This window comes from Canis lupus, chromosome 19 (genome assembly GCF_003254725.2).
Source record: "Canis lupus dingo isolate Sandy chromosome 19, ASM325472v2, whole genome shotgun sequence".
Lineage (NCBI taxonomy): Eukaryota > Metazoa > Chordata > Mammalia > Carnivora > Canidae > Canis > Canis lupus.
The window spans coordinates 6,930,369-6,956,937 of NC_064261.1; positions in this window are offsets into that span (position 1 = coordinate 6,930,369).

Sequence of the window (26,569 nt, forward strand, 5' to 3'; positions counted from 1 at the left end):
ATCACACTTAAGCTCTCAATGTTCTTAAGTCACAAATAAGAGCCATCCACCAAGTATGATTTGGTTTCTTAATAAAATTTTGTGATTGAAAAAAATGTTTTAAGAACTTTATATACATATATATATTTTTATTTTACAGTCTGCCATACTTTTATTTATAGTCTACCTTTAAATAATAATATTTTTCTTCTCAGATTTGCCCCGATATCTGTAATACCGTAGACCTTATCAAGAATAAGCCTGATATAAAGTTTGTAATGAATGCTGGGTGATGGAAAACCTAGTGAAGTAGTTTTCCTGTGAAATTATTTTTGATCTTAAAATATTGAATGTCTTGATTTTTCAGTTTTATATGCAAGCTAGAAAGTGATGTGTTAATTCTTTCATATATACATATGGTTTAATAATAATTTTATTTATAAATTTCCATCAACTCCTACCAATCATTATTCTGGATATCACAGGTGAATAATATAGCAACATTGTCATATGTTCATCTGTATGAAATTTGGAAAAAGAAGAGTGTATAGATTATATACAAAAGACTCCTTAAAGTTCATTTACAGTATGTGCTCTGTAAATATTCAGGCTATATATATATATATATATATATATATATATATATATGTGTGTGTGTGTGTGTGGAAAACAAGTTTGGCATTAAAACCGTAGATAATAATTTACATAGTTTAAATTAGATTACATGAGGTACATAGATTGCCAGCTACTAAAATACACATAGTAGTAATTTACATTAATATACAAAAAATCAATATTTATATTTTGACTACTATATATCTACCTTTAATTTATTTATTAAAGATAGTAAACTGATCAGTACTCTAAGAATCACTTATCTTTTGTGGGATAGGTACATATATTCTTAAATTCTCTTTTCCCATGTTTGTCAATGAGTCCTGAGGAATTGAATTATATTTCAGAAAATCCTTAAATATCTGAGTGTTCAAATCTCCTTCACACATTTACATTTTTAGCACTTCTATTATGATTATATTTATAAAGTAAATAATGATTCCAAAAGAAAAATATATAACCTCATCATGAAAACTCAAATTTGTGTATTCGTTGTTTTATATCTTTCAAATACTTTAAAAAACAGTAAAATTTAAATAGGCATTTTATAAAAATACATATTCAATGGCATTATTTACCAAAATGAAATTTACTCTGGAAAAAATAAAATATTACACATACTTACACTAGGAAATGTGAAATTGGAATTCATGTAGCAATAATGTACTTCCAGAGCATGACTCAAAGACCACATAGCACAGACTTCCATATGGTTCTGAATAATCCTTTATTTATTTATTTTTGGTAAGTGTAACTATCTTTCACCATATATATATTGAGTTTATTTTTCAAATTAAGGGTGAAAAGTGGTTTATAATAATAATATCTCACTTAGCTTTAAAACCATTTTAAAATAATTTGCAACATCACTTCTCCATCTCTCATAATAATAATATCATTTTGTCTTCAGGATTAAGAGTTAACTTTAACTTTTGCATTTCAATTCTGTAGTATCTTTAAAAAGGCAAAGGAAGAAGTATATATTGTAAATGTAAAAAAATTACTTTTTACAATTTTGTACTAAAAAATAATATGAATGGTTTTGGCAAATCTTCCTCTGAGTAAAACACAAAATATTCTTTTAAGGTGCAAACTATCATAACCAAGGGGCTAACTTGCTAAAATACAAAGTGTGGCACAACTCACTTGTATTTATATAATTAATTCACTGGCAAATTATATGACCTAGTTTCATGCATGCAATTAGCAATTCAACTAAATCTCTTACACTGAATTACTAGAAATATGTTGATGCCCATGAGAACCAGCGGGGTACTATCTATTTTAAGTATGCCTTAATAGCAGGTTATGATCAGCTTTAGGACATCTTCATTTATTTAGTAATTTACCAATTTTTGAGAACAGTAAAGCTATATCTAATGTAGTGAATAAATCACACCTCATTTCTATTTTGTAGTAAATAATAAACAAGGTGTAAAAGTGATTCTTTGCCCTATGCTAAATTCCAAAATGCAACTTAGTTTCAGGAGAAAACAGAAAAAAAAAAAAAACACCTTTTTTTTCCATAAATGAGATATAATCACTGCATTATAAATTTATTTTTATGTTGAAGACATAAAATAGCGGGGGTTAGGGCATAGGGTCATATCAGTAATTTGACTCGTATATTAAGCTAAAGTTTACATTCAATTGCACACATAAGAAGAACAATGAGACTTAAAATTTTGGTCTTAAGTATTAAATAACTTGAAAATGTTCAAGATACCTTAGGTAGTCACAATCTTTAAACAAAGAAATGAGTACTAGATTTGATTAAGATAAAACATCTTTCCAAACCCTCTTATTTTTCCCTAATTCTATTTTAATAGCTTTTTCAAAAAATGCTAATATAGTTTTCAGCATTTTTATAAACTAGATCCATTCCTTCTTTTTGTAGTAAAACCTATTGTCAAAAATACCACTTTTTAGTGTTGTGTTTGAAATCCTTAAGACTTTATGTCTAGTATTTCACTCTAAAACTTGAGAACAGATATTTTTACAGATGTACTTTATTTATGTTAAATAAATTTTATAAATATTTATATCATTTGTTATTACTCACAAATTTACCTAAAGTACCTTTTTTAAAGTTCTATCTAGTTACTGTTTAATATTTATTCTTCATGAGATCATTAATATATGTTTCTTCTGCAGCATTAAATACTATATATCTGAGTATCAGTTAAAATTACTTATTTAGGAAATATATTGCTACCTCACAAAACTAAATGATAGTTAATAATAGTTTATTTTTACTTATTAGGGCTAGTAAATTAGACACATGTTAATTCCCTCAGTAGTGAATCACTTCTCCTTCAATCATTTATAGTAATTTTAATACTTTATACCTAGAGGACAATTTTCCATTTTTCAAAGGCGACTGCGATTATCACAAGTAACATTATTAGGTTGATTAAGCTCCACCCAGAAATATGCATTCTATTCTCAGCCTCTTGGCATTTTAAGAAATAAAACAGATTTAGACACAATAAATTTGAACTCTCCCCTTAATTACTCCCTCAATTTTTTTATTATCTCCTATAGTGAGTGTCAAGTCCCTAAACTCTCCTACCTACCCCCATCCCAAGACTAATTTTCTGTATGTGCTGACCATGGAGCAGGAGTGGTCTATCATCCAAAGCATAAGGGACCAGATCCCCCCACAACCCACTCCCACTGCTTAAGGACCTGATGTGTTATTGTGCTCAGCCCATCTGCTGTTTCTCAGAATCACCCTCTCCCACATACTCACACATATGTTAGGACTCAGTGAAGAAAGGAATGGATGATATAAACTGTGAGAAAATGTTTCTGTGCCTGACCTATGATATGGTACTTGCTGCCCAGATTTTGGAGCATTTTTAAAGCTCATACCTGCAAACTATTATCCATCTGAGACTCTGTGATACTCACCAAGTGAATTATGTGTTTGCCTAAGGTAGCCAGAATTACTGAATGTTGTATTTTACTAGCTTATCAATAAGTACTTTTTTGACTTGTGGGTTTTTTTTCATATTTCATATTTTATGTCCAGACATAACTTTTCTGTCATGCTGTATTTTTTTAATTTTATTTTTTTAACTCTTTGGAGCTCTGCACTTCAGGAAAAAAAAACAAAAAAACAAAAACCAAAACAAAACAAAACAAAAACCCTCCTGATTCTGAAAATAGTTGCAGAAACATATATTCAGTTGTAATATTTGTTTGTTTGTTTCTGTTTTTTGATCTGCTCATAAGTAGGTGTAAGGTCTTATTTTCTAGCTCTGTCCTCACTAGACTTATACAGTTACACAGGTATAACCTGTTCCAAATTAACTCAGAGTGATTATCACACGTCACTTACTGACATTTCTTTGTGTCCTACGTGGTTTAGTCTGTGTATCCTAAATGGTCTAGTCCTTAAGTCCATCCATTTATCACCTTTGTGCTTTAGTACAATGACGGTTGAGCTACAGAAAAAATGCACTCCATGACCAGGAAGAAAAAAAAATATGACTTGACAATTTAAAATATTAACATTGCTATATCACTCCAAAATGTCTAGGTCCTTGTTTGATCTAAATATCCAAAAAGAGAGAAGGCGAGAATTCAGAGCAGTCATTAGAAGTGTTACCCATTTCTTCCAAAAGAGCAAAATTCACTAATTGTCTTCCACATTTCTATAGGTTAAAAATTGGACATAAAGTCAAGTATAATGAATGGGCTCTTTGATGAGCATTACGTTTTGCTTCATGATGTATTCACTTGGTTAGGTTATTGTTCCAAAGTACTCAAACCCTAATGTAGGTGCTCCTGTAGGGGATTTTGCAGATTTATTCAAGTCTCTAATCAATTCACCTTAAATAGGGATGTTATCTTTGGTGGGTCTGACTTAATTGATTAGAAGGTCTTAAATACTGAGCTGAAGCTTTTTTGGGGAAAGAAAATCCCATGTGTACCACAGCCCTGGCTTATTTCTGTGGGGTTGCATTCTGTTCCTGATCATCCCTTCCTGAGAATCTGCCCTATAGACTTCTGTTCTGCTCAGCCACCAGCCCTACAACTGTATAAACCACTTCCCTGTAATACATCCCTATGCAGATATATAGTTTTATATATAAATACATAATTAAATATATCAATATTTTTATCTAATGTATACGTATAATGCAATTTTACTGGCTCTGCTTCTCTGTTGAACCCTGACTGATATAGACTAGAAGCTTCATTCTGACATCTGCATTACCACTTCATTTGAAAGTGTTCTAGTGAATCAGGATTCCTGTAATAGTCAAAACAGAAGTTCCAAGGACTATCTCATGTGCCATATTCCCTCATTCATTTATTAATCCATTAATGAATGTCCTCAGATCACCCATATCTTCTAGTATTTCAATATGCTACCAAAAAGTCAGCTTTCAATTGGCATTGTGAGAAAAGCAAAAAATGTTTGTATTTTAAATACCTATTGCCCTATTTTTCCAACTATTGCAAAATTCTTCAGTAACATGATTAGTATAGGTGCCAACTTTTAACAACAACAACAACAACAAATCCCTGGAAGGATGTAGCATATATAGAATTTTTTATTTGTTTGAGAGCAGAAAAGAATGTGTGAAAGAATTTCAAAATCATATGACATCTAACCTCAACAATAGTAGCTGGATCCTTACTTATTTTGAGGTTCACAGTATTGATTAAAAGATTTCTATGTCAACTACATTTTTTTGGGTCAACTACATTTTAATAATAAATTTCAAAAAAAGGTTTTAAAATTTCTACAGGTAGTTTTTGGTCTTCAAAATGAAAAAAAAATGACAAATAAATGTTCTGAGAAAACAGTTACTATTGAATTCCTCTCTTAGACGAATTTTAAAAAATGATATCTGAGAAGCAATATGATTATTCATATTGAACCAAATCTCTGAGGTCCTTACTACAATGCAAAGCTCTGTGATAAATACTGTGAAGATATCAAAATATATTTGTAATACAGGGTATAATATAAAGAGATTATTTTCTCTGAGGGTGATTTTTCTATTTAAATATAGTTGTTATTACTGATATATATATATAAGTCATCTCATTAATATGTACTCTCATGAATATGTTAACTACTGAAATCTCTATTACTTTCTATATCAAATATTGAATTAAGGTCTATACACAATAAATTTAATAAAATCTCTACAGAACTTAAATCATGATCCACTAATTTATACAAATTATACACTGCCCATATAACCTTTCTAACAGGAATATAATAAATTAAATTCAAGTCAATATATTTGGCAAAGTCTACTTTATAAACTGAATAAAAATCATGTTATCTATAGCATATTAATATAAAATTAAATCACACTGAAAAATGTGTAAACCTGTGAATTGAATAAAGTGATCACAATAAAAAGCTAGTGATGTTCAGAGTTTCTAACAATATCATTAAAAAGGATAAAATGTAATACAAAGCAAACTTTCAAAATAATTTCAAAGTTGCATATGATACAGCACCCAGGTGATTATGGGATGCCATAATGAATCTAAATGTTTAAGTTTTCCACAAGACAGTAGCTTTCAAACACCCCCACTAAAATCAGGCTTGACAGAATTTTTTCTTTAAGATTTTATTTATTCATGAGAGACACACAGAGAGAGGCGGAGACACAGGCAGAGGGAGAAGCAGGGTCCCTGCAGGGAGCCTGACTCAGGATTCGATCCCAGGACCCTGGGATCACAACCTGAGCCACAACCACTGAACCACCCAGCTGCCCCAGAACTTATTACTTGAATACTTTATCAAGAAACAAACAATACATAGAAAGAAACAGAACTTAGATGTATTTAAGCATCTGTCCTAATCACAGTTTACCTAAATATCTTTTACTTCATAGAACGAAATACCCTCATCAAACCTAAGTTGTAATTATGACAACAAAGGAGTAGATGAAAGTTACCTATCTGATTTGAAGAAGCCTAAAATGGCCCAACCAAGTCTAAATGTTACCCACGTCATTCCCAGCTAAATTTCACAGCATTTTTTAAAATGACAAATACAGAAAAATACACCCTAAAGGCACAAAATTATCCAGAGGGAGGAAAGGGTAGTGCACCCATTTTTAAAAATTGAACGGAGTACTTCACATTAGCTTAAGTTAGGGATTTGCTGATTTTGAAAGTAAAGAGAAGGTGTTAGTCAGGTAGTTAATGTCTCAAGGGAGATGAACAGATAGAGTGAGTTAGATCAAGCTCCAGAATAAGTTTTAAAACATTGTACAAAAGATAAAAATAAAAATAAAAATAAATACAAAAAACAAAACATTGTAGAACTTGAAATATACTGATGGGGAGAAAAAAATGGAAACAAACTGGGTAAGAGAAACTTTGTTTATTTTACATATTTCGCCAGTCTACAGATGTCTAAGTTCCATGGTAGGCTCAGATCTTGCTCTGACATATATCATTGGAGAGTAAATGTCAGGGGAAAGGCAAGAGTGAATTTTGCATGCATATAAGAGTCCAACTGCTGAACAGTTTCCCAAATATAATAGACAAATGATAAATGTTTCATTTTATTTATTACTTATAAATACTAATCTTTCTTCCTGGAGCAATATTAATTTAATTTATGAAAAATTTTTGTTTAAACCATCTACTTTTTCTGGTAAAGGTTAAACAGTTTCTTGTCAAATAAAAACATGTTATTTCTTAAAAGGGCAAGTATGTTAATATAACTTGGATTTACTTGCACATACGTCTTAAGTCTTACTGGATGATTGGATGAGATGACCTTTATGTCCATCAAACCCTGAGATTTTATGATTTATGATTAAATAACTTTTATTTATTCTTATACAATAGGAAATGTTATATATCACCAACAATTCTAATTAAATAGCTCTTCTCTAATCGTAGAGATTTCTATGCCAAGGGCGCATTTGCAAAGAAGTATAACCAGGTCTAAAAGGCTTTATTTTGATCATGTTAATGAGTAGTATGGTTGGAACTTTAGGTACCAGGGTCAGAAGTTTGCAAACTAATTGGAAGAATAGGTGAGAAACTCAAGGAAAGTTTGTTGATATGGATCAAGAAAGAATTCACCACTATTTATCATTTATTAGTTCTTTAACCTAGAACAAGTCTTCTTTTTTTTTTTTTTTTTAGAACAAGTCTTCTTATAGCAAAGGATTTTCTAAGGATTCAAGAAAATATCCTGTATGTAACCACCTCCCCAATCATAACATTTTGTTCACATTTAAATATCTTTATTTTTAAACATTGTCATAATTTTATATTTATAATTGATGTTCTAGGATATGTAACAGATTGATTTTCTATATCAACTGCTGCACCTCTGTAGCCTGTTCTTACAGGAAAAATGATTTTTTTTCTAGGAAAAAATGTGATACAGAACAAGAGAAAAACCTTACAATATTCTTGACCATATACAGGTATACAAAATTATTCATCTTCTAGCTTTGTACCTTTTGCCTCTGTGGTCTAACTGTAAGTCAAACAAGTTAATCCTAAATCTGTATAAATACGTTCCAGTGAAAGAAAATCTGGAGAGTGCAAACACACACTTAGTGATTGATTGATAAAAGTTAATGGAGAAATGGAGTCAAGGATCATTTGAATCATGGCAGCTAACGTTTGAGTCCTTCAACCAGACTTCATGTCTTCATTTTCACCCCCTCATCATTCTAGCGCCCTGTCCTTCTCTCTTATCTTTGTCTTGGTGTAGATCAATTAAAAATACAGAACTATTTCTCATGTAACAGGAGTATGTGGCTAGAATCAAGTTTTACACTTAATATTTAGTACCAGCATTTTGTGACAGAGACCATGTTCGTATTGTTACTGGTCATATTTCTAGAAGCTCACACGGTTTCAGGTCATGAGGCATATGCTCAGTAAATAGTTAATGAATGAATCAATGAATGAATGATGAGTGAGGAATTGATGAATGAATGAATTGATGAGTGAGACTGCATTGATCTGGGTTGCAAATGAAAATCTGTCATTGTTGATCAACTCAAATATCTTTGAGCTCAAAAGCATAGATAGAAATATTATTTGGGTAGGAATTAACAACTTAAGGGTAGGAATTAATGACTTAAACTCAAAGTTTTGAATAGAGACCCATCATTACCCATCTGAAACTTTTGCATCTTATATAGGCACATCAATAACTCTCTATATATGCAGGTTTCTGATTGCCACATGTTCTTCAAAATAATGTTACATTGTTTTCTTTGCTTGCCAATGGAATATTTAATAAACATTATTTAGTGAAAAAAACTATATATAGTAGCTTTCCTTTTGAACTCTACTCTTTTTGTGAACTGTGTTCCTTTTCAAATTATATTGCATTACTAGAACCTCTAAGAAAAACAAAATGAGGTTTAAAAGCCAGGGCTTAAAATAAACAGGAAAATGTTCTACAGTGGGTACAAGAAATTATCAAAATTTAACTAATACGACACAGTGTTGTTTAATGCATTACTGAGTAGATAGTATAAATAGTATGTTGATTCTTTTAGGCAAAGTCCATAACATTTAAAGTTCATTGCTAAAGAGATCACTTAGACAGAATATGATAGCTGCTTGGCAATCAGTTATCTTACTTAGTGAATTTCAAAAACGTATTTCCACACATGAATATGGATGTATTAATTATGTAGCACATATAGACCTGTGTAAATTATAAAATAAAAATTGTGGATTTATGTAGGCCCTCTTAATCACAAAACATACATGCATGAGATGATAGCTTTGCATAAAATGTCTTTTGGGAATGCTGCACTGGATTGGGAAGATAGTCATTCTTAGAAAAAAGTCTTTTATTTTCTGAATCCTTAATGTTAGCAGTAGACAGTAGACAGAGAGAAACCACAATCATGAAACTATTATACTAATTATTTTCCCTAAGTGTATTGTCTTGCACTTAATAGATTTAAAAGCCAAATGATATTTCTATCTATGCTTTTGAGCTGAAAGATATTTGAGTTGATCATCAATGACAGATTTTCATTTGCAACCCAGATCAATGCAGTCTGAAGTTCTGATCATTTCATGTTCTTCATCTGCCAAATTACCCTATCCATAATTTCATCTCCCCAACAATTCAGACATGGCTTCTTTGCTTTATAATTTCTCCCTTACATTCATCATTATCTAACACTACATATTTGTTTGATCTCCCCTCTAAATTGTCAGCTCCATGAGAGATTTTTGTCTGTTTTACTCACTGCTTTGTCTCAGGTCCTAGAAGAGTGCCAGACATCACTGGGGACCAATTAAAATCTGTTGAATGAATGAGAAGAATACTAGTTTCTAGGAAATCATTTCATTGAATAGATTTTTACATCCAGAGATGTACTTATTTGTCCCTACACATTGTATGATAAGTGATTCCTCGTGATACATGACAAAAAGGAATAAATACCAAAGCAATTCAGGCCTTTCATCTACCACCTTGAACACTATATACAGGCGGTGGACAAAGAGAGAAAAATTTGCTTCTATTCCCAGTCAATTTAGACAAACTCTAAATGCCTTCACAGATAATAAGTTGCTCAAGTAAAATTCATTACATTTAGTTATTTTCTGAGTAGTAGCGTGAAATGCTTAAAGCTAGATTTGGCTTAATTCTAACAAATTAGTTTTACTTTAATAACCCAGAAAATTAAGCAAATGTATTTTTCTTCAGGTTTAAATTTAAGCTGAATTTATATATGTAGGGCAACTATTAACTCTATATAATAAGTAGTGGTTATTTAGACATTTTGGAAGATAAAGATTTGTATTTTCACAGCCATCCCAGTTCAAAATCATTATAAAATACAGAGATTTTGATGATCAATCTCAATTAGCACTCACTATTTTAAATTGTAAGTTTTTATTTCTTTTTTTTTTGTTAAGTTTTTATTTCATTCGCACAATAGGCCTAGTGGAAAGTGTATACATTTCTCCTTAAATGTTTATTAAAATGCATAATGTTGCTTCCATTATTGTTTCTTTAAGAACGTTAATCTGTTCAGTTTCTAATCTTTTTGTACGTGCTTATAGTGACACATAAAGCAAAACAACGATAACCTTAAACAGTTCTAAAGAAAAACTTAAGCAAGGCAAAAACCAATTCTGACAAGACTTGTAGCTCAAGTTTTCTTCATTTATACTTTTGTCTATTTATCAAATATTTATTGAGCTCCATTATGTATCAAACACTGGTCTAGACACTAGGAATTCAGCAAGTAGAATTTATAATCTCCTGAGAGGACCAATACAATAAACAAGCAAATACTTGCATGAAATTTTGCTTATAATAAGTGCTGTGAGATAAATAGTGGGAAATGATATTGATTGTGCTTCAATATTAAGCAGGTTTAATGGATGAGGAAGAGAAGACTGTTGGAAATTTATTTAGACATCTTGGGAGAATATTACAGGTACAGGGAACAGCATATTCAAAATCTTGCCTTGGGAATAGCCTGTGCAAAAGAAGAATGAATCTCGCTCTTTTCAATGACAGAGGAACAGCGTGGCTGGGGAGTGTAATCCAATTAGGAGATGTCAGAGGTGAGGTGACCGAGACCGGCAGGTACAAGTTCTTGTAAAGCATGATGGGCACTGTCTAAATAAGATAACCAATTGCAACAAATAACTTCTTGTCCCTAATCTTACTTTAACTACTCCCATAATCAATGAATTACATTGATATATTCGTGTGCATTAATACACTGACTTTTAATTGCTTGTTGCTAACTTAATATAAATAAATATATGTATATAAGCATCATAGATGTGTATTTGTGATTTCATCAAAATGACTTCAAATGGCTCCTAAAATAACAAGGCTTTCTAAGAAATAGTTCCACACCTCAAAATAAGAATGCTCCTCTCACATTGTATATTAATGCAACACTGGCTGTGGTTTTAGATATTGCACTGTGGAGCTCCTAGGTGGCTATGTCCCAGTGGATCATAAATGCCATTCCATGCAAACTTGTCTATGCAAAAGAACAATGATTCAGGATGGATAGGAGTCATTTACACAAAAGAGCTGAATTTGTGAACACCTCTCCCCACCCCCCTTCCCAACCCTATCATCCTCTTGGAGTTGGCTTTGAAAGTAGGGAGGATACATGTGTCCTTCAGAGTTTAGAGTTTGATTTAGAGGGGGAAAAAAAGACCAGAGCTTGTTTCTTTTCAAATAGAAATATCAGAAGATGAAAGATTCACTGGAATAGCCAGCACACACAGGCCAAATGACAACGATAGGCACTCAGAGAAGCAGAAGAGGCCCCCCTCCATTTCCTGAGACTATTTGAAGGACTGTGAGAGTCAATGATGGGCAGAAATGGTGCAGTATCCCCAGCAGGGAAGGGGTCAGTTGTGTGCTGGTGTGCTTCAGGTAAGAGGCAACGGAGACACAGCTGCCACTTTGGAGTCCTCAGCAATAAAGAACCAGCTGCGTGGTAGTACTGCTGGAGAACACCAAATGTGTCACACACACACTGTGCACAAACTGTGGTGTAGAGACCACCCGACTGGCTCTAAATCAGGCTGAAGCCACAGGCTGGCACTGCCCTATTTGTCTTTATGAGTCCCAAATCATGTAATCAGACTCTTCTTTTTGGTGCCTATTCCCAGACAGAGAGTCACACCCTTTGAAAAGCAAGACAGATGACAGTTTTGAGAGGGAGCTAAATACACTTGAATGAAAGCCTTGATATTGAATTATTGAGGCAATTGAAACACTTGACAGCAACTGGAATTGTAATACCAGGTTAAGCTTTGTAGTCACTGGCCTGTGCTGAAATGATCCATTTGTTATTTCCCAGAAGCAGTACAAGTAGTTTATTTGAAAAGTAAAAAAGGGAAGGGTGGAGAAATGAGAAGGGACTATTATGAAGGCAGCTGCCAGTGTGGACTACTGGAGTCTCGTCTCCCTGGGGATGCCCCCGGAGACAACAAGGAACACACATGTCAGAATTATCTCACCTGATGTGTAAGACAACTGGAGTCTTTATACACCAGCTCCCATTGTTTCTGTCTGAGTGTGTGTATGTCAGTGGGTGGAGGCTGGGGGATATTAAATCTACAACACACAGAGCCTGCTGCATAGGGCTTAACGTGGGATCTAGGGGCATGACAGCCCGGAGGCAACACACTGCAGCTGGCATTTGGAGGTCAAGCTGGTGTCCAGTGAATAAGGCTGTGGACAGAGTGCTGCTAACATGTCACACCAGACCTTGCCTATGAGAAGGTGACTGCGTCAGGAAAATGCAGGTTGGTTCAATGTCAAGAAAACGACATATGTGACCAAGAAAATAAAATAATTTCAAAGTTTGCACATATTTGAATGGCAACTGCCTAATCAAACGTGTGCATATTGTTACACTAATTAGATTTTAGCTGCAAATGGCGAATGTGGAAAGTATTGTTTATTATGAACCAAATATGTGCCAGACATGTTCCTGGGCAAATTATTTTATTTATTTTCACCCTGACCCTTAAAACCTTACCATAATTACTTAAAAGAAAAAAAAAATGAGGTAGGTACGGGAAAGCCAACCTTCAATTTACATATATCTAGTACATGAAAATGATGGGATTTAATATGGGAGTCCCCATAGGTGTAATGCTATGCCTGGCACATAGTTAAGATATAAATGTGCAATACAATTATCAACATGAATGAGTGAAAAGTAAGAAAAAATACAGTTCAACATATGGATATTTTAATTAAAATACTTTCAAGAAAGACAATAACTTAGAAATGTTCTAATTTATGTGTAATAACATTAAATTTGCCCAAACCATAGTGATTTGAGATGTTACATCGTGACCATATTTGTATACATTTATGCTGACTGGGATATCCTGTTCTTAAGCAACTCTTCTCATTTGGGAGATTTTCCATTTTAATATCTGCATGCTATTCAGTGATAATATCTCTCTCCCCAACACCAAAACACCTCATCTCTCTGAACACATGCCCCATAGGCTAGCCTCACCTCCAGCCCTAATGAGCAGCAAAACTCCATGTTTTGGGATATCACTTTGTCATGCACCAAACATGAAAATCTTACATAAAGGAAACCCCATTGTCTGGATGTTAGGAGTAGATATTTTACTTCCAGCTCATGCTCCTCCTGACTTGGCTGCCTCTTTTCTTTTTCCTATTCTTGTAATTTTCCTTGATTATTTAGGATTAGGATATCTGCACCTTGAATAATGACTATGCCTCTTGCTGTGTTGATTTTCTTCGTAATTCTTCCTTAATATACTTTTAACCCTCTTCCTAGTGTTAGAGCATGAGAGAGCAAATATCCTATATCTGGTGGTATTTACAATCAGAAACTGACCAAACAATGTGCTAAAGCAAAATTTCAAGTAATTAAATGATAAGAATATTACTATACTTAATATTTTTCGAATATATACTGGTGCATTATGTGCTAATCCATAAGTTAGCTATTATCTTATTAAAAATTCACAATTTTGGTGTTATCCGTATGAAATATTAATAGTGTGTCATAACTCTATTTCCTTTACATGGCTTAAATACAACATAGTAGAGAAATATTGAAAAAATGTTTTGAAGAGTATAACTGAGTTTTAGCATACAAATATTATAATCCTAGACTTTTTGGAAAAATAATGACATCCATAACTCTATAATCGTAATATAGAGACACCGGTTTCAAAAATAAAGAAACTGGAATAAGAGAAATGCCATCTGCTAACCATCTGTCATGTTTCAGGTGATTAACATAAGCACAACTGTCATCTCAATCAGTTGTTACAACAATTTCATTATATAGGTGCATTATACCCTTATCACAGAGAGAAATCTGAATATCTGAAAGGTTAAACAAAGACAGAAGGTATATAAAGTTTTCTCTGTAACTTTGTAAAGGAGAAGAAATTGACAAATATCTTCAAAATTGTATTTAATTTTCAATGATACTTACTAACACTAGATGTCAATCTGGCTTTTCCAAATATGAGTAACAGAAATTTGAGAATGACAATTAGAAGATCAAAGTGAGACATGCAGCTACTGAATCGATAAATGTGGAAACCAAGAAACAAGAAAATCCATTCTAACTTAAAAGAATGAAACGAAAATTAAAGAAGTAAGGAAGGGAGGAATGCATGTATGATGAGGTAGTGAAGACCACAAGATTTTGCCAAATAGAAAATATAAAATATCATAGTAGGAATAAAAAAATAAATTCCTTAGTAATCAAAAGGCTTGGGTTAAAACAAACTAAAAGTGCTGTTTATAAGTGCCATGACTAAAGTAAAAATGATAAAATGGTAAGTGGTAAAATATTTATGAAATAAACAATTGTTTAGAATGCAAGGGGAATTATAAATTAAAAAAATAGAGTGGTATTTTTTTAAGATGCTGCAAATATATTTAGATATTTAAAGAGACTAGGAATATAAATTAGGTGAATAATTTAAAATATATGTAATGTGTTCACAATTAATAAGCCCAACCATATACATTATATAGTACTCAGCAAATTGCATATATTTTTAATCACTTAAGAAATCCAATAATTAAAAAAATAAAAATAAAAAATTGAATAATTTTAACTAATGTCAAAAGATTTAAAAATAAAATCTAAATTATAGTCTGTTAATACCGAAAATTAAGAATTAAAGGAAAAATATTGTAAAATACCTACATAATGCTGAACATCTTTGAGCCTATATCTAAGTACTATGTAAGATTCCATAATTCATTACATTTCAGTCCAAAAATTAGGCATAATATATTCAGTGCAGCAGTGAAAACAACCCAAATATTGGTTTTATAGGAGAGTAGGGATAAATTACGTCACATTGAGGATATAGATATGAAGTCTAATCTATAGAATATGATTTTACAGTTAAAAACAGATGGCTATACAGAAACAGATTTAGCAAGTTCTCCGAAGCAAATACTAAAAGATATCACAGATTAAAATGTGTGGCCCCTTCCATGTAAACCTTAACATCTCTTTCTTCCTTTTCTTTCTTCCCTTCCCTCTTTCCCTTTTTCTCTCTTCTTTCTTTCTTTCTTTCTTTCTTTTTCTTTCTTTCTTTCTTTCTTTCTTTCTTTCTTTCTTTCTTTCTTTTTCTTTCTTTCTTCCTTTCTTTCTTCCTTTCTTTCTTCCTTTCTTTCTTCCTTTCTTTCTTTCTTTCTTTCTTTCTTTCTTTCTTTCTTTCTTTCTTTCTCTTTCTTCTTTCTTTCTTTTTCTTTCTTTCTTTTTCTTTCTTTCTTTCTTTCTTTCTTTCTTTCTTTCTTTCTTTCTTTCTTCTTTCTTTCTTTCTTTTTCTTCTCTTTCTCTTCTTTCATCTATAACACATTGACACAGGATTGCAAAAATGTACAGCTACCAAAGTTCATAGTAATTACTGCTGGGGGAAAAGAGGAGGAAGTGGAAGAGAAATCACTGAAAAGGGGACTTTCACATTTCTCTGGATATATTTCTAGATTCTTTGACCATATTAGAACAGAAATAATTTGTGTATTACTCAGTAATTAAAAATGCAAAAATCACACACCACTTAGACATATAACTGCCAACTCCTTGATATAGATTGTTAACAGTAGTATTACTAAGTGGTATTCATCAACACTTATATTTGGCTATCATATAATTAATTATAACAAAATCTTGACTTTTTGGGGGGGAGGAAGTATATCTATTTTTATGCTTTTCTCACTTTTACTGATCCTTTATTCTGTTCTGGTTTAAAGCTCAAAGAAAACCACACAGTACTGCTCATTACTTCTGTAAAGATAATTGAATCTAAAGCATCATATGAGCAAGGTGGGCTATGATTTGAACTTCCAGGATGATTAGCAGGATCAGAATTGTGGTTTCTAGCTATGTGATTAAAGACTGGACTCTAGATAGGACTGGAAAGAGACGTGGTCTTTAATTTGGGGCGGTGGGAGAAGAAAAACTTACTGGGATATAAAGTTGATCCTCAAACAAGAACATTCTGGCTGCTGAAAGCTGATAGACGTAACAAGAGTTGTCTCCAACACTATGGGATTTCAGACAATAGTCTGAGTATTGTCTCTACGTGTTAGAGACACTGTAAAAAATATTCATAGACCATGAGGCATAAAGAGGTAAAAATTATGGCACTGGCTAGATGGGTCAGACCCCTTATCACCCAGGGAATTTACCTGCATAACAACTGATGACCCAATCCCTGCTTTATGGATTATTTAATATAAACATCATTTTTACTGCTTCTAAATCCTCCACTGGGTGTCCTTGCAACACAGACATCTGTACTAACTGTAGCCTCACTGAGGAAACAATTTTATGCCTTTTAACTTTTGTTTTCTAATGCCAGACTAGGAAGTACACATTTTAAAGATTCGAATTTCAAGAATTCACCTAAATTAACAACATGGTGGCAAATAATTTCCCTTGACTGTCTACAAGAGTTTGTAAAAACCTCTTAGAAGTCTATTTGCCTATATTTTTGTTTTCAGTGTTAGGTTAAAGTTCCTTCACTGTAAAAAACTAAATTCCACATTTTCACTCTTATACATGTATACTTGTAAAAGATATGTGAATCACCTGCAGAATCTTAACAAATTGTGAAAGAGATCATCTATGTTCCCTTTCAATCAAATATTCTTAAGCCTAATTTCATGGCAAATATCTATCCAAAATAAAACATAATAGATTATCAAATATAATTAAGATTTAAAATATGGCAATGACTATTGCATTTTTTAAACCTGAAGTGTTTTCTGCCCAATGGACTTAGTTCTTATTGAGGACAGTCATAAATAACTTTAAAATATTCCAATGTGATAAAAAGGAGCTGTAGATTAGGTCATTGAGGAATTATAGTTCCCTTGCTTAATGATTGTAGAAAATTGCCTGGCAATCGAACAAAGAGAAAAGGGTGATGTGGTGAATGCCGGCTAATTAAACCAATAATTGCTTCTCCTTGTGTACCCAGATAATGTGCCCCTGATAATTTTAAATGAAGTCTTGAAGCAGTCTTCTTGAATGAAATGCTGTGCTGGTTAAAGCTCTACTATATACAATTCTTCTTGTGCTTAGACAGTGGCCTACTTCTCAGAGTTCCTTGCATGGCTTGATTAAAAAAAAAAAAAAAAATCAATGGCATGGAAGATTCTTACATTACAAATGTTTATGTCACATTATATATTTGGATGATACTTTTATTCCTTATAACATATTCATATCATGCAATATGTATGAATTTGGGGATTAACTGCTCTAACAGTAGAGATTCCACATTCATGTAATTTTCTGGGAAGAATCTTGATATTAAAATGTGTTGCTCTCTGAAATTCCTCTGTATTAACTGCAGCATATTTTGTATACTTGACCTGATGTTATTACAAATCAGCAGCAAGCTATTGGGCTTTCTATTTCATAAATATCTTTAATTTAACTTATTTATCCTACAAGATCATTAATATTGTTTTGAACCTATGTGATTCATGGTTTAGATATAGTACACTAGTGTCCTTGGGAAATCAAATACAAAATTTCACAAATTTGATTATATAATATCTATATGTTGATAATGTTTTTAATGATCTTATTCATTTATGTACCTTGATTTCCTACAATAAACTGATTTTCCCATTTATAACACTAACCATAATATGAATATTACTATTTTGTTTTTAATTTAGGAGAGAGATAAAGAATGGCAGAAGGTTCCATGATTTATGAGATACTATATGCTGCAATCCTCAGCTTTTCCAAATTTCAGTATGGACTGCAAGTCTGTATTATATTGTGCTTAATTAGCATCTCATGATTTTGATAAGTTAATAGTTCTTTTTCAGGCCCCTTCCAAGAGTAAACTCTAAAACTTATATTCGACATTTGTATTCATCAAGTTTTTTTTTCAGCTTTCATAAAGATCATTTTTACATGAGGTAAGATGAGATGTTCTAAACATGCAATTATTTGCATATATTATTCCCTTAATCAAATATTTTATCCAAAATCAATATATCCCTAGGCCTTAGAAGTTTTTCAAACTACAAAGTGCTCCATATTCAAGAATGTAATTCTGCTTACCATCATATTTTTTTTCAGAATATACCATACATTTGGATAATGAGCAATTTTTTTAGATAATGAATATGTTTGTCATGTGTTCCATCACCAATAAATGCCTATATACATGGTATCATTCAAATCCTGAATATTTTTAAATTACCTATATTTTTCTTCTCTAAATAAACAATTCTGAAAATCCACATATATTTATTGTTTATTTGTAAGTAAATTATACACATTTTTTAAAATTTTATTCAGAAAGTTTTTTTGGAATCCTAGGATTACCATTGTCTTACACACACAGTCAGACATTTTCTGAGGTTCTGCTATAAACATCATTATTGATGTTTTTAACACAAAAATATTTTCTATCACAATAACCTGGCCTGTAACCCAGTAACATACCCAAAATGTCCCCTCTGTCCCAGTGCTATCTACGGTGACTTAAAATCTTCCTTTGCCAATTGTTTGTTAAGTTTTTGAATTTATGGGAACAACCATTATAATTCAAAAGATATGCTGTACTTATATGAAACAAAAAAATACAGAAGCAGGCACATACATAGACATTTCCCTCTGACTGCATACTAATAGAAATCGAAATTATACATAAAACTTACACAAACGTTTTCTCATGTTTTGTGTGTGTTTGTCTTTACATTTTTCTTATCAGACTGATGTATAAAAGAACTTATAGTACTCAATAGATGATACAAAGCTAAAGCATTTCCATGCAGTAAGTTATTTATGTTATTCTTATTTTCATGTAGACATTGCATAAAAGTTTTGGGGTTTTTGTTTAATTGCAAACTTTCTCTCTTTATGAATGAAGCATTTTATCATTATGCTTCAATTATGTTTATATGAGACCAATATATCTAAGCACGTTTTTGGAAATATTATGAAATACTTATTTTAAAAACATTTGGTGAAGCATTTTATAAGGGAGGGTGCATACTTGCGAAGAAACAAGTGAGTTTTCTATAAGCTTATTAGCTCCTTAAGAATCAAGGATTATGGGGATCCCTGGGTGGCTCAGTGGTTTAGCACCTGCCTTTAGCCCAGGGCGTGATCCTGGAGACCTGAGATCGAGTCCCACATCGGGCTCCCTGCATGGATCCTGCTTCTCCCTCTGCCTGCATCTCTATTTCTCTCTCTCTCTCTCTCTCTCTCTCTGTGTGTCTCCCATGAATAAATAATAAAACCTTTAAAAAAAAAGAATCATGGATTGTTAGAGCTGGAAAATAATTTAATATCTTCTAGCCTATTTTTTTTTTAATTTTTAAGTGGAAAGTATTCTTTAAAGATATTTATTTATTTATTCATTTATTTATTTATTTATTTGTTTTTTATGTGTTTATTTATTTAGATTGAGAGAGAACAGGAGCAGGGAGGAGGGCAGGAGGGGGAGAGAGAGAGAGAATCTCCAGCAGACTCTGTCCTGACCGTGGAGCCCAAGGCAGGGCTCAATACCATGAACCTGAGATCATGACCTAAGCCTAAACCAATAGCTGGCCGATTAACTAAACGAGCCACCCAGACTCTCCTAGTTTAATCCTTATATTTCATAGATGAGTAAGATTGTAACTTTGTAAAGTTATCTGTTTAAGTATAACATAGATATGACCTTAATTTTCCTAGTTTAATTATATAAAGTGTCATAATTTCATATTCCTCCATAAATTTTCTCATTTTGTGATAGCATTTCACTGGTCTAATCTCCTTATAGGTTACACCTGGTTGCTGTATAAAACTGAAGACAGAAGATTTAAAATATTCATTTCTTGGCAGAATGTTCAATTCAGTCATAGAAAGTAAGCCTTACACAGATATTCCAACCCCCTCAAGGGAATTCTTGTAACCTATCTTTAACAGAATAATTATCCTGAAAAATCACACAAAATGTGTTAACAAATAGGTTATCATAAAAAACTTCAATTTTTTAAAATGTGCAATGCAATTGCAGCCTTTGAAACTGACATACACACATTTATAAGTTATGAAATAGAACTTCAGAGAGAAATACACTCAATATGCTTGAGTTTGCAGAAATTCGGTGAAAGACAATTTGGCCATAAAGAACTTATTTCTATTTCTATTTATTCTCTGTCTTCATAAAAATATCTGATATAAAACCATCTGTTTAAACTTGTAAAAATAGTCTGCCAATGTATGTAATTCTAAGCATCATAAATTACTTGAATACTAAAAGTCTGATGTGCTGTGTTGATATAGATGATTTCTTGATGATAAATACATAGAAAGACAAAGCATACCTATTGTGAGTGAGTAATTGTGTATCACTAGAGTTTTATACACAAATCATCCTGCCATCTAATTTCATTTCTAATTTATACAATAATCATTTTGGATTATATCTTTGTGTTTAAAATTACCAAAGTCACGGTAAGTATTGCTCCATTAACAACACAAAGTCTCAGTATAATGAAATATTAAGTTAATGTCAGGGGAAATAAAAAGAACACTATACCTGAGTAAATAATTTTTGCCTAATACATTATTAGGTTAAAGATTTTTCACATCAACAAAACAACACACACTAGATTAATGGTATAATGACAAATGACTCAAGGATCATAACTCACTAAAAAAAGGAAAATTCCAATATATGTAAGAAGTAGCAAAAGTAAAATATGATGTAAAAATCAAAGAACCCAGCAAAACTTTTGAAATATGAAGTGAATATATATCAAATATATGTTCACCTATGTGGATGTCTGAGAACTGATTGTCTTAACCATAAAACATGATTAACAACAGAGATATGAGTAATTATGGCTTCTGAGAAGCCATTTCTTAGATCATTCACTGTTACTCTATTGAGAGGCCGAGTAGCTTGGGGGAGTCCCACGTGGATACTGGGTTGAATCCTGGCTCTTTCAACTTCTTGTTGTGTACACTTGACTCATCAGCCAGTCTTTCCATTCTTCATTTGTTAAATGGAGCTTCAACATTGTCATTCTCATGACTTGGGTGAATTAAATGAGGTAATTTAAAACATGATAATTAAGCTTACTGTTAGTTTATGCCCAGGAATATATATATATATATATTATATACACACACACACACATATATATACACACACATATATGCACATATATAATATATAATATATATTCTTGAAATTCAGAATATAGTATAACATATAGTATATATGTCATATATATATATATATATATATATATATATATATATATAATATAGTATAACACCCAGTGCTTATCCCATCAAGTGCCCCTCCTCAGTGCCCATCAACCAGTCACCACATCCCCCCACCCGCCTCTCCTTCCACTACCCTTTGCTCATTTCCCAGACTTAGGAGTCGCTCATGTTTTATCATCCCCTCTAATTTTTCCCACTCATTTTTCCTCCTTTCCCTTATAATCTCTTTCACTATTTCTTATATTCCCCATATGAGTGAAACCATATGATAATTGTCCTTCTCCAATTGACTTACTTCATTCAGTATAATACCCTCCAGTTCCAACCACGTCAAAGCAAATGGTGGGTATCTGCCCTTTCTAATGGCTGCGTAATATTCCATTGTATATACAATGCCCAGAAACATTTTAAAAACTGTTTTTTCCTAGTGACATAGCATCAGATAGAGCACCCTCTCTTGGCTTTTCATGCACCTCTTTCCCGCCTCTCCAGTATTACAACATATAATCTTCCCCTACTGGGGAAGTTATATATATTCATAAAATTTTCAAATGTAGTAAAGCCATAAAGTAGACAGTATATATGTTCTCCTGTGTAAGATGAGAAGTATAAATTCCTAATTTTCAGTAATACAAATAGCACTGGGTGTTATATGCAACTGATGAATCACTAAATTCTACCTCTGAAACTGATAAAAAATGCTAAAATAATAAATTAATTAATTAAGGGGAAGAAAGTTATAAAGTGTTTGAAAATGAGCAATCAACAGAATAGTAGCAAAGCAAAACAAAACAGTCATCAGAATTATGTAAAACTTAATTCTACAAATATTAAGCAAAAATTCTACAAATACTGAATGATCTAAATATAGTATTTATCCTTATAAAATAAATCTTACACTACATGTCATAATGATAAAAAGTTGTGCTCAAGATAAAATGGAAGCCATAAAAAATAGAAACTTGGATTAAAATCACATGAGTCTAATGTTCTCCTTACTAAAACTCCCTTTGAAATAGTAGAAATTATAAAGGAATAAATCAGTATTAGATCGGGGGTGGGGGGAATAGAATGACTATGTATCAGGAGACTCGGGTGTATTGGGATCGCTATAAGATTAATAAGGCAAGAAACAAGAATGGAATAACAAATCCTGTGGCTTAAAATCCTTATGGAGTTTATAAACTACTCAACAAAAATCTAACAGAAACTCCAAATTCAGAGAAAATGAACATAAACAAAATGAGAAGTCCTTCATGAAATCCTTCTAGATAACTGGTGGTTAAACCTCGGGAGTTCTTGTGTTGATTTATTACCTGTATCTTAGTCCTGGCTCTAACATTTTCAAGTATTACCAATATAGCAAGTTGGGTACAGTAATGTAAGGAACCTTGGGAAATTGTTCTCATGGTTAGAGGACCAGACTCTAAACTAGCAGGGACACACTGCCTTTGTTTAAATCTGACAACAGTCGGCATCTCAGGACGCCACCAAATCAGGAAGCTCACCTATAAAGAGCTGCCTTGACTCCATAAAATATGTACAAGAAAGTTGTTACTCATATGCAAACTCTCACCCTACACTCAATTTGTTTGGGGCACAAGCCTCTTGAAAATTTTATTGGAAGCATAAACTGCTATGGAGGTAGGGAAATGCAGTTTTTAGCTTTTTAGCAAGGCAATCAGAAAGTCATTCTTTGAGGAGTTTGGGGTGAAAGTAAGGGAGGTAGAACACAGAATCAATTAGAAAAATATTTCTCTAAACATCATTTGTATCATGATGCTTTGGTCTTTTAGTCTATTTTCATTTTATCCTATTCAAATATTAATATTTCACATGTAATGATTGATACAGTTTAAATTATTTTTTATTTTCAACATCGTTAAGCATAAGACAGTTTGTTCTTCTTATCACAACATTTTATAAACTATATTGTTATTCTATTGTTAAAAAAGAAAATATCTGTATTAGAAAATAACGATGTCATGGACTCCCTTACTCAGAATACTATAAAACAGTATAAATTTTCTGCGAGGGCAGCATAAATGAGAGATGCCACTCTTTAAGTCAAATAAGGAGTCTCAGAACATCTTATGATACCAAAATTATTTTTGTGCCAAAATTCTAAAAAAGCTAATAAGACCAACAAAATTTGATCTCAGTGTAAAGATTTTGTGAAAACATACAAAATTTTCCATGAAACATGTTTCTTAAACATTTTCATTTTCCCATTTCTCTTTCATTCTCTCATTATTTTCTTAGCATCAATCATCCATTATACCTTTTAAATATTTTCTCCATTCGCTCTTTTCACATTTATGTCATCTTAGTTCAGGCCAACATTATCTCCAAATACACCAGAGAATGCTCAGATAAGATATTAGTATTTCTACTTCTATGCCAGATTTTTTTTTATCAACAACTACATGCAATGTAGATAAAAAAATAAATATCTTTAAATTAATTTATTAAAAATATTGTATGTTTCCTCCTTAAACCTGCTCTATCAAGATTCCATATCTGACTCATTGTCCATTTTTTAAAAATAATTTAAGTGTTTTTTCAGTTGGATAGATATGCACATATAAATGTTTTAATGGTGAATTTGTCTTTAGTTGTCTTTCAAACTTAGCTAATTTTTAGGCTTGGTTTATAATTTGTTATTCCTTCAGATCTGAAGCTAATATCCCATTACATTTCAGAATACAGTGTTGCAAATGAGATGTCTGAAATCACTCAGATATTTTTCCTATGAAGGTAGGCTGATTTTTTTTGTGTTGTTTTACTCTTCTTTCCCTTCTGAAAGCATTAAGGCTATTTAGAAATGTCATCTGGTTGGGATTGGATATGGATCTGATTTCAATCACACAACTTGTGTCTCAGGTGGGTTTAGCCCTGGTAGGTATTCTGATGTGGATCCCATAATGAAAGAACTACTGTGATAGTGTTCCTTAGGTCATCCTTCTTTCAGTATTTGTCTATTGACTGCAGGCTTGAAATGTCTTAGTTAGCCTTTTATATCAGTGGAATAAATCTTATTTTATAACATAAAATAGGGATGCCTGGGTGGCTTAGTGGTTAAGTGTCTGCCTTTGGCTCAGGGTGTGATCTCCAGGTCCTAGATTCAAGTCCCAGGCTTGATCCCTGAATGGAGCCTGCTTCTCCCTCTGCCTGTGTCTCTGCCTCTCTTTCTTTCTGTGTCTCTCGTAAATAAATAAACAAATAAATAAACAAAATAAAGTAAAATTAAATTAAAATTAAAATAAAACAAAAAATAAACATGTACTCATATAAATTATTGTAACATTTGTTACATTCAATATCATTACCTGAAAAGCATAAGAATACAAATCATTTCAAAATGTTTTACAGAAACATGTGTTAGTATAATCACACGGTCAAACATTTATGGTGTAATCTGTAATATATTAACATACTTCTTTTATCTCTAAGATTGAAGTTATACAAACTTATTAAAAGGCCATAAATTCCATCTCATAATCTAAGACAAGTAAGATAGGAAAAAAAAATCACAAAATGCTGAAGCATAGAGGAGTGGTTTCCTAAGTGATGCAAAATTTCCTGTGGGAAAAAAAAACAAGAATGAACATTAGATCCATTAAAATCTGATCAATAATTTGTTCTTAGTAATGTGTTGCTAAGATCTATTTATTCCCAACCACTTATTCATGCTTTTTCCCCCACAATAAAGTGTAATAGTTGGGGAGTATGAGTATCTCTAGGTCCTATATTAGTGAGATTTTTTTTTTCAATAACCACATTTCATTGTAGTAAAATAGATTGTACTTAGATTCACCAAGGTCAGATAGTTTGGGCTTGACCCAAAGTTCCACTATTTAAAGCTTAACACCTTAATCTACTTAATTTGGGTTTGACATCTTTAGAAGGGGGAGGGAGGAAAATGATACCTTTCCGGTGAGTGGCAATGCTAAAATAAAATGCCTTCTATTAAAAAATAATAAAAATAATAAATGCTTGGCATTTAGTGGCTGCTCAATAAATGTTAGTCACCTCAGTCCCCTTTGACCTGTTTCCTCTCTACATCTGCCAGGCCAGTCAAAGGGGAAATTTGTCTTCTCTGTAGCACCTTTTTAATCTTTTTTAAATTTATTACATTATTTATTTTTTGGAAAATATATTATTTTTTTATTTGAAAGAGAAATAGTGATTGCGCATGCATTTGCCCACATGCCCACGAGTGGGGGGAGAGGCAGGGGGAGAGGGAGAAGCAGACTTCTCACTGAGCCAGGAGCTCACAAGGGGCTTGATCCCAGGACCCTGAGATCATGACCTGAGCCAAAGGCAGATGCTTAACCAACTGAGCCACCCAGGTGCCCCTCATGTTTTTTATTTACAAATTTTTGCTTACTTTTATGAAAAGCCATATGTGCTATGAGAGTTTATTAAATACAGTTAGAAATTTATGTGTCTAGTAGCTGATACTGTGAGTGAGTGTAATTGCAGAAAGCTTCCTGGAGATGATGAACTCTGAATGTAGTGGGTGTGTGAAGATGCTGTTTGTTTGGCAATAAAATGGGAAGATGCTATTAGGATGTGTACTAATAAAATGTTTGTATATCCTCAGTGTCTCACTTTTTAGTTTTTCAAGGAAGCTATGAAATGAAAATGCTAAACTGGCAAACCACAGCATTAGTAACCTAATACATAATAGCAGCCTAAAGATTTAAATGATAGCATTTCTTTGTCTC